This window comes from Cricetulus griseus, chromosome 6 (genome assembly GCF_003668045.3).
Source record: "Cricetulus griseus strain 17A/GY chromosome 6, alternate assembly CriGri-PICRH-1.0, whole genome shotgun sequence".
NCBI lineage: Eukaryota > Metazoa > Chordata > Mammalia > Rodentia > Cricetidae > Cricetulus > Cricetulus griseus.
Window position 1 is genome coordinate 122,557,742 of NC_048599.1, and position 11,035 is coordinate 122,568,776.

An 11,035-nucleotide genomic window follows, 5' to 3' on the forward strand; every position below is an offset into this window, starting at 1 on the left:
TATGTATATAGACCACTCAGTACATTGTTATTAAGTTTCACTTAGATCATCAGTTATTTCTCAAAGAAAGTGTAAGAATGACAAGGTGTTAAGGCCCCCAAAGCTAGGAAGAGTAGAGGCCCCTGTTGGATAATGTGTGAGTCAATAGCATGCACGATTCTTCATTTGAATCTAGGAGTAACTCTCTGCTTGGACGGAGGGAGCATGCACAGGGCATGTGGACTCTCTGCCGGCTAACCCCTGATGCACGCAGAAACAATTAATCCCAGGAAAGATACCTTGGTCTCCATCCGATTTCAACTATAATATCCTTAAAAGCTCCTTGGGTGGGGCACTTGCTGATACTCCTCCTTTTCGGGTGCCACATCACCTTGCTCACTTCTAGTCTTCATTTTTTTTTTACTGTTATTGTTGTTGTTTTTCTGGAGTGTGAGATAGGCCACTGGCTTGGGGTGGATTTGGTGACTGTGACTGTCTGACACCAAGATCTGAGAACGGCTTTGTTGCACTCCCAGAATCCATGTTGTATGATTTCAAGTATCCCATGTCTGTTAGTTTTTCATTCCATTGTTTGGTTCACAATTTCTATCTGGTTTTGTCAGTGGCTGTGAGGGATTTGGCATTGCCAGCTATGCAGCATGAGGGCTTTCCAGAGTCCTGTTCTATTGAAGCCAGGGTCTTGACTTACCACAGCTAACAATGGGAGAACAAGCTAGGGAGGAGCAAGATTGGGGTTTCATAACTAAGGGGAGGATTTGTGAAGCCCAGTGCAGTAGCACACACCCAAGGGTGAGAGCTGGCATATCAAGACAGAATCATTTAAGGACAGTGATTATCCTGGTCATTCTGGTCCTAGTTACTTTGGGGTGGCCTTGCTGTGACTGTATCCCCTTGACCCACCTGGCACTCTGCCTCTTCTGTCTTTGAATATCTAGATGATCTTGGTATAATTTTCCTTGTGTATAAAGGTCTTTCTTTAGCATTTCTTACAATTCAACTCTGCTGGTAATGAATTTTCCTAACTTTTCTATGTCTGAAAGTCTTTGTTTTGACATCACTTTTGAAATATATTTTCATTGCGTATAGAATTCTAGTTTGGCTGTTCATTTAATTACTTTAACAATGGCGCGTCACTGTCATCGATTTTACCGTTTTTGTCTATGAGAAATCTGCTGTCACTATATTTGCTCCTAAGTATTATAAGGAATAGAAAATGGCTTCTTTCTATCCTTTTAGATTCTTTGGTTGGCTTCTAAATTAAATTGTCATAAAGCAGATCAACAGCAGGAAAAAACCATTTTAATTGTACATGCACATGGGAGTTATGTCCGTCTTCTTCCCCCACCCCCTCAGTTTCTGAAACTTTAAAAATGGCCAGATGATTGAAACTCAGTTAAGAACTCATCTATACAGAGAGGAATGTGGATTGAACACTTCTGTGGGAAGGTGGAGATGAACGAAGACTGCATTTACCGAGTAAAGGTTGCTTTGTTATGTAAGAGTCATTCTGACATTAGAAACTGTGAGAAGCCCACCATCTGGTATAGATAACTTCAGTAATGAAACCTCTCTGTATCTAAATCTCCTCTACAAAGGAGTGTTTTACCTTTATTTTAGAAACTGATGGAAGTTGATTCTCTGTTTCTTCTGGCTCAGAGTATGGTACATACTGAGATGATAACATTTTGACCGCTTGAATGATATTTTACGAGTGGTGTGGTCTAAGCCCCAAAGCATGAATGTGTATTTTTCCTTTTGACTTAGTTTAATATTTTATAGTTCAAAATTTAAAACACTATCCTGTTCATTAAAACGTTTTGACCTCTTCTTTTCCTTGTTTTGAGGACTTCAATGGTGTATGGTAGTAGTTTCAATGTAATTGCCTTCCATAATCTCATAGGGAGCGGCATTATTAGGAGGTGTTGAAGTAGGTAGGGCCTTGTAGGAGGAAGTGTGTCACTGTGGGGGTGGGTGTTGAGGTAGAAACCTCAACTAAGACATAAGTTTTAAGATAGAAACCATAACTAAGACAAATGGCATAAGTCATTTTCGCTTTCCTAAGCTGAAAAATCCCCAATCCTAAATGCTCCAAATGCAATTTTTTGAGTGATTATCAATGTGTATATGAAACATAAATGAATTTCATGTGAGATTTGAGTTCTATTTGAGAAGGGGTGGCACCTTTGAAAATGTTCTTCAGTTCTATCCATTCTTCTCTGATCCCGTCTCCAAAGAAAAGTCCCCCTCCCACCCATGCTAGGATGCTGATGGACTTGATTTAAATCTTTAAATCCATAGAACCCAGAGCACACAATGTTGACTGGTTTTATGAGGTCAACGTGTATTGTCTAGACAAAGAGATAGGAAGCACATCCATGGATGAAGAATATGCTAGACCACACATATCCTTCCTGCCCCACCCCTCCTTTCTCTCCCTAATAACAGATTACTGTGCCCCTGAATCACAAAGATGGATCTCTGAGGTAGTAATGGGTAGATAGACAGGCATTATTAGCAGGTGAGGAGGCTATTGGTGCTGGACCTCTTCCACATTATCTTCAGACCTTACCACCTATTTCATTGGTAGCACTAGAAATAGTAACAAGAGTCACCTTTTTAAGATTTAAAATACTACATGAAAAGGGTATGATATCAGATCATTTGGAGGCCCATGAAGGAGAATCTACTTTTTCCTGGTCAGATGGAAAATCTGAGTTCTATATCTGGCTTTGGGCTATGACATGGCATTCTAAGCTGCCGAGAACATTATGTATGATTATCCTTTCTCTTAAATAGTTAATCCAGAGGACCTGCTCCCCAGGCAGGTAGAAGACACCCAGGGCCCACCCATCACCTGGCAACATGGATGAGCAAGTATGTGATAGTGAGAAGAGAGAGAAAGAGAAGGAGCAATGTATATGAACAGCAATGAACATCCCATGGCAAATCTGATTCTTCTGAAGACAAGCTAAGGAGATGAGAGGAATAGTTATCCCCTTAATGAACCCAAGAGTTCCTCCTTCTATGTAGTTGATGACATATCTTCCCTGCTAAGGCTGCCTGCTTTTTGAGTTCTAACCCAAAAAGTTTAGCCTTCCTTTACCCTAGTTTTGAGTACCACTGAACATCTTATGCTTTCTCTGATGTGTTAGGTTTTCTTACTATTTCCTCCAAAGACTGCCCACTTTTATTTTCAAATGACTTAGATTTAATCATTGGAAGCAAATTAAATGGAAAGCTTACAATAGAGAAGAGATACATGTCAGTGCTTTTTGAAAACTGAGATGGGACAGACTGGGGGCTGCCCCTCAACTTGATCCTTTGCAAACAACGATGTCCACAGTGTTTCTGGAACTCTGGCTCAGGAAAGGGAAGAGTGCTGGTTCTGCACATTGAAGTCACCTTGCTCACCACTCACTGCTGGCCAGCATCTGGAGCACTGCTTTGCGGGCTCTGGTCATCACCCTCCTTCTTGTGGCCAGAGACAATGCCATCAATCCACAGAAGTAGAACTGCAGTCTCCACTGCTGTTTTCTATGTTTGTAGCCTCACAGCCATCGGCTCCCATATTCCCAGCTCTTTCGTGTCCACCAAGGTACCAGTCTCACCATTCACGCGCCAGGTCTCACAGTTCTGCTGTGTGTGCTTGGCCCGAAGGGAGGTAAGTAGATCCACCCCACAGTTCTGGATCAAGGTATGAGGGATGACCTCTAAAGCTTGGGCCACGGCTCTATATGGCCACTGTTCGACACCAGTCATGGCCTTAGATTTTTCTGTCAAGGCATGGGCTATAGCCATCTCCGAGGCTCCACCACCAGGCACCAACTGAGGGTCCAGGAGAATGTTTTGGCACACTTGCATGGCATCCTGGAGGTTGGGTTCTACATCTGACAGAATCTCCTCGCTGGCTCCTCTAAGAAGAATGGTGCAGGCCTTTGGGTCTTTGCATTCAGTGATGAAAGTGACGTACTCATCTCCAATCTTCTTGATTTCCAATAGGCCTGTGCCTGTACCAACATCTTCTTCTCTCAGCTCCTCTGGTCAGCTGACTATCCGTGCCCCACAGGCTCTAGCAATGGGATTATTGGCTGTCTTCCCGACTCTGTGAATAGCTGTGACATTGGCCTACATGAGGTAGTGTTGAGCTAAATCTGAGATGCCCTTCTCTGTGATGATGACCACGTCGGGCTTCAGCTGGATAATGTCCTCACACACTGCTGGATTTATTCCTCTTCCATTTGCAGGATTCGGGTAAAATCCCCCTCTTGTGTAATCTCAATGTCGGTCTGGCTTTCTCTTTTCTTGTACTCCAGAGAAGAATTCAGTAGCACAATTCCAGGGTTCTTGATATAGAGGCACACTCGAGGATGGGTCACATCCTTGTTAATCATGACTCCACGTAAGACACAAGAGTCTTCAATGATGCCCCCAGGGATCTTTTCCACCCTTTCATAACTCTTGATGTCAATTTCCTTTTGGCCATTCTCTTCAAACTGCAGTCTTGACAGCATCCAGGGCAATATTGCATACCAAAGAGGACCACCGACTGATGACTTTTGTAATAATAGAGCTATTGATGATGTTCAGCATCATATCATGGTTATTGACATCAACAGGTATGCTAATTTTCTTCAGTGTGCTGATCACATCATCCAGTGCCATGTGGTAAGCACCAATCACCACTGTTGGGTGCATCTGCTGCTCTAGAAAGTGCTCAGTCATGGACAGCATTTCTCCTGTAAGAATAATTACTGATGTAATTCCATCTCCAACTTCTTCATCCTGGGTCCTGCTAATTTCAATCATGGACTTGGCTGCTGGATGTTGGACTTGAATCTCTTGAAGAATGGCATTGCCATCATTGTCATCACGATGCCTCCCGTTGGGTCCAAAAGCATCTTCATCATAGACTTAGGTCCCAAACATGTCCAGATTATATCCGCAATTGTCTTAGCAGCATTGATATTTCTGGATTGAATTTTTCTTCCAGATTCACGCTTTGTATTCTGACTGAGCATGAGCACTGGATGGTGGCCCATCATGGTGGCACGATGCAGAGCCAAGTACCCAGAGCCGGGGGAACCGGCAGAACCTTCTGGAGAGAAGACTGCCCACTTTATACTGATGTCTAAAGACCTCTATTGCTGACCCTAACTCAAATAGGCATGCTTTTCCCTCTCCCCTTTCTCCATCTCTTCTCAAGCCTGCCACCAAGGCTCATTGCTTGCCTGCTCTGTGGTTTTCTTCTCAGACTCTAATAAAATGGTCCTCGAGCTTCTTCTGTGTTCATTTTAAAATCCTTTGGTCTGCAAGAGTAAGAACCCACAAGTATGCCCTGACTCCTGGTAATAGTCTCCTCTCCTGCTTTGTCAGATCTCTAACCCATGGACATGCCTCATCGCCTCCTCCTATTTCCCAAACATTGGTCTTTTTGAGTGGTGGGTAAATTAGAGATACGATTTCTGGAGCCTGAGACATGAGACAGACAGATTCTAACAACACACAGAAAGGGGCAAAAAGGGTTTTCTGGTGGAATGGTGCCACACAGTCACCCAGAAGGATTGCCTCAGTGGAAATGCTGCCATGTAGGCCAACTTAAAGTCTGTATATACTTCCTTTCACCAAACTTCCACATTCCTGTATAGAATTGGTATTAATCATCCTGTTTTTTTTTTTTTTTTTTTTTTGGTTTTTCGAGACAGGGTTTCCCTGTGGCTTTGGAGGCTATCCTGGAACTAGCTCTTATAGACCAGGCTGGTCTTGAACTCACAGAGATCCACCTGCCTCTGCCTCCCGAGTGCTGGGATTAAAGGCGTGCGCCACCACCGCCCGGCCCATCCTGGTTTCTAAATGACCCGCCAGGACACTGGCTCAAATGTTATTTTATGGATGACCTCTAAGGTTTGACATAATTAACATACATAATCTGATACATTTATAACTTCTAAAGCTTTATTCCCCCTGGGCTTGCACCCCCTTCGGGAAACTTCTTTGTTAGCTGGGACACTGTCTATTCTATCTTTCAGCTAATAAATTCCCCACTACTTTACTCACTGCTGTTGGTCCTTGTGCTTCAGTGTTCATTGCCATTAAATAAGAGCACAGAGAAAATATACACCACCATCACCTATAATGGCTAATCTCAATTGCCAATTTGATGGTCACCCATGAGAAGTGATTCAGCATATATCTGTGGGGAATTATCTAGATTAGGTGAATCTAGGTAGGAAAACCATCTATATGAAATGGAGAAGGTGGGCCAACCAAGTAGGAACATTACCACTCTACTTCTTGTCTAAAAAAAGATTTATTTACTTTATGTATCTGAGTGCTCTATCTGCATGTATGATTTTATACCAGAAGAGGAATCAGATCCCACTATAGATGGTGGTGAGCCAACATGTGGGTGCTAGGAATTGAATTCAGGACCTCTGGAAGAGCAGCCCATGCTCTTAACTGCTGAGCCATCTCTCCAGCCCTTCCCTCTCTACTTCTTGACTATGAATGCAATGAGGCAAGCTGTCTCGAGTTCCTGATGCTATGACTAGCCCACTCTGATGGACTGATCCCTCAAACTGTGAACTGAAAATAAGTATCTCTCCCTTAAATTGTTTTTGACATGGTATTTATTTTATCACAGCAGCTGGAAAAGAAACTAAGACATCATCCCAAACATGTATCTTTATACATTTGTGAATATTCTAGAATCTGAAAAACTCTGAGCTAGAAATATTTCTGATCTCAAGTGTACTCATCTTGTGTATTGAACTGCTTGGATTTGTTTTGCAGCTGACCAAGGCTTTGTTTCTTTTTTCTTTTTTCTCTACCCTCTGTGATTTACTTTTTTGTCAGATTCCATTTCAGTAACTTCAATTTGATCAGTCTGTTCTCTTGAGGTATGTAATTTGCTTTCATCCTTACTTGGTTCATTTTTTTTTTTATCTCAGAGTTCCATTGTTCATCTCTTGCTATGGTCTGAATGTGAAATGGGCTTATATGGTTGAATGCTTGGTCCCAGCTGGTGGCATTGTTTTGGGAGGATTTTAGAACATTTGGGACACAGGGCCTAGATGACAAATGTAGGCCAATGGGAAGGGCTTTTGAAAGCTATATCCACTTTGGATTGTGATTTGGCTCTCTGCTTTCTGTTCAGCCAAGATGAATAAAGTGGCAGACACAAGCTCCTGCTGTCCTGGATATAGACCCTCTGTTCCTAGTTCCCCAACATGGAATCTCAAATATTCTGAAAACATGAGTCAAAATATATTTTTCCTTTCTAAGTTGATTTGTATTTTGACACAGTGATGAGAAAAGTAACTTATCACTAGATGTTCAGATGGACTTTGAACAAACCTTCTCTGCACAATATATTTCTTCAGCATCCTCAACATATGGAAGCTGCACAAGGGTACTTTCAATGCACGTATGTGTACTTATTTTATATTGGTGTCACTCTAATTCTAATAGTCTTTCTCATTATACGTTCTATCGTCTTCCTTTCGTTGCCTGCCTAGTAATTTTTAAAGAGGTGTAAGGTTTTGTGACATTTACTTGATCACATGATTTTCCTTCCTTTACCTCCTGAGTATTGGGATGCCAAGTCTACACTACTATACCCAGTCATAGCTTTGCATTTTTAGTATTTTTGACTTTTGTTTTCTTCACTTCAGATGCCATTACACTACTAATAGGCAGTTTGATCCTTTTGGGTCAGATTTTTTGTTCTACCACCTATGTAGTGGGACACATATCTCAAGAATAATGAGGTGTTCCATTGTGCCTAGGAGAAGCAAGAGCAGGAACGGGAACTGTTGCTGTCCCCATTACTGTCAAGGCTGTGGTGCTCGTCTAATTGGAGCACATCTGTATACACAGATACTAACTCTCTGGCTGGAGCACTACTAAGTCAGAGACTACTGGTACACCGGCAATAAACTTTGTCAACTAGGTAAATAAGTATGTCCATTATGATAACACTTCTCAGAATTAGGATGCTTCCCCAGAACTCGGGAGGCAGAGACAGGCGGATCTCTGTGAGTTCGAGGCTAACCTGGTCTCCAGAGCCAGTGCTAGGATAGGCTCCAAAGCCACACAGAGAAGCCCTGTCTCGAAAAACCAAAAAAAAAAAAAAAAAAAAAAAAAGAAAAAAAGAAAAAAAAGAATTAGGATGCTTCAAATAATTCCAGACCCCTGATTTTGAAAGAAAATACTCAACAGCTTCAAACTACACACTAAAATGTAAGGCCATTGCATTTGATAAAAATATATTTCCTTTTCATGTGAACCTTTTTTTGTGTGTGAATCAATTATGAAAAAGGAAAGCAAGTCAACTTCTTTTGTGATTGTGCATGATGTGTGCATGAGTGCACACATGGATGTCAGAAGACAAAGCTGTGGAGCTAGTTGTGCTCTTTCTCCTTTACAGGGTCTGAGCTGATCCAACTCAGGTTACCAGGCTTGCAGGGCAACTATCTTTATCTCCTTAGCCATCTTGCTGGACCATGGAAAGTAATTTTAAATGCATTTTTTGCATGTAATTGAAGTTATTTCTAAATAATTCAAAACCACGTGTTTTAAGTGGAGCTGATTTGAAGGAGAGAGTGAGTGAGTGAACCAGGGGAACAGGCACTTATCACACCATCCTCACTGGCCTCAATTAGCTATCTCTGACATAAGATTCTCTCACTGACTTTTGGAGCTTATGCATGCCATCACACTTGGAGATAATTTTGTTCTGTTACTTAGCATTTGCTTTTTAAGAGTGGCACCATGGGTAACACCTCCACGTTGCTGTCCCCTTGTAAATACATCTCACAAGATCCCAGGATACAGCTGGACATGGCAGTGTATACCTGTAATCCCAGCACTCTGGAAGCTGGGGAAGGATAGCAGGAGTTGGAGGCCAGTCTGGGCTACAAAGTAAGACCCTGTTTCAAAAAATTCAAACCCAAACAAATAATAATTATCATTTATCATTGAAATACCATTTAAGTATTTGCATTAAAATATTAAGGACTCTGCATAGGCTCAAGTCTTGTGATTGGTGGGCAGATGGCCTGGACACTTGACAAGATGACAGTGGGGATGACATTTCATGTATATCCATATGATGTGGGAGGCTAGAGGTGAGCATGCAAAGGTGCCTGGGCTGAGATGGCAGTTAGGACAGCCTATGGAGTATTTCTTTCATGACACTCTAATCAGTGCTGGGGCCCTGATTGACTCCCAGAGTAGTTAGTGTACTCTTAGCTCTTTTGTTAAATAATTGTCAATAAAAATTTTTGAACCAATGTTCCTTGTGTAGTTACTTATAAGTTATTTGGAGGAACTAATTATTAAAACAACATGCAAATAATTAAGCACTCTTTTGCCCATTCTACTTTGGAGATAACAGCTGTGGAGAATCGGTCCAAGAAAGGTGGGCCTCTCATTTTACCAGGAATCTAAATGGAAGGTGTCCCCGACTTCAGCGGAATTTCTGCCTAACCCAGAGAAAGACTGGAATGCCAATGGGACGAAGCAGACAGAGAGCATTTCTAGGGTCTAAGTTCCTAAGCATATCATTCCCAGGCATTGTCATGAGCAGTGAAAAAGAGGTGTTTCTACTCCAAACCATCATGGAGGAACAGATCTGCCTCCCCTGATTTCATAAGTCAATGGTATTAGGTGCCTAGATACTGTAGTTCAGGCCTGTTCTGAGGTTGGGGTTTTTATCCTCCTGATCCGCATAAAGACTGTGTTGTCAGTTCCTGCATGGGCTTGTCACTACAGAGAAAGACTGTTCATACTGTTCACACTCTCTTCACCAAAATCTTCCTAAAAATCTGTCTTGACTTCCAGGACGTACTTGTAAGAACTTGGCAATTAATGCACTATTAGCATTTTTTTGCTATTTCATAAAGGCATTACAGCAAGCAAAAGGGTAAAAAGGAATCTTGAAAATGCCTCTGAGCACATTGCCATCTTACAGTCTGCATTTATTTTGTGTGTATTTTCTTCCCTCTTTTGTTCATGCTCATATTTGTTGCATTTCAATCTTTATGTGAATAATACTTGTCTCTGGTCATCTTTTTTCCACAAAACTTCCATGCAATGCTGAATATATAGCCTAATAGCAACTCTGGAATATATAAGAACTGCACTGCAACCTCTCAACTAAAAATTAATGTTTAATGACTTTTCCCCAGTTTTACCTACTCTGTCCTTATATTTTTCTATAACATGCGATATAAACAAAATTTTGTTCATTTGACAAGTACAAATTTAGTTTCCTCAGAATAATCAACAGTCATAGTTAGAATGAGGTGCTGGGGAGGTAGCTCAGTGGTCCAGAGTGCTTGCTGACTTTTCACAGAATGCCAGTTTAGTTCTCAGCATCCACATGGGGTAGCTCACGACCACCTGCCACTCCAGTTCCAGGGGATTGAAGTCCTTCTCTGGCCTCTGCAGGCAATTGAACTCATGTGCTGTGCACACATATAGACACACACACAGACATACAAGTGAAAAAAGTTAGACTGTAACACGTACCTACTGTGAATTTTCTAGTATTGAAAAGAATGGAATTCCAGGGCCTGTTTTGTTACTTTTTTTTTGTGTGTGACATGACACATGACAAAAGCTGCTTATAAAAAAGGGAAGGGTTTTTAGGGCCAGGTGTTGGTGGCACATGCCTTTAATCCCAGCACTTGGGAGGCAGAGGCAGGAGGATCTCTGTGAGTTTGAGGCCAGCCTGGTCTCCAGAGCGAGTGCCAGGATAGGCTACACAGAGAAACCCTATCTCGACAAAACAAAAGCAAACAAACAAACAAACAAACAAAAAAGGGAAGGGTTTATTTGAACTCATCGTTTGAGGGTGCAGTCTATTATGGTGGACTGGCAGGGGTGTGAGGTGGCGGGTCACATTGCATCTGCAGCCAGGAAGCAGAAAGAGATGGATGCTGGTGCTCAGCAAACTTTCTCATATTTATTGGTTTGGTCCCGGCCCAGGGATGGTGCTATCTGCATTCAGAGAGGGGCTTCCCTCAGTTAAATT

The 11,035-nt window shown here is 42.0% G+C and overlaps 1 pseudogene; it reads right to left on the reverse strand.

Moving 5' to 3' along the window:
• Positions 1 to 3,414: 3,414 nt before the first annotated feature.
• LOC100770199 lies at positions 3,415 to 5,063 on the reverse strand (annotated as a pseudogene).
• Between the last annotated feature and the right edge of the window lie 5,972 nt (positions 5,064 to 11,035).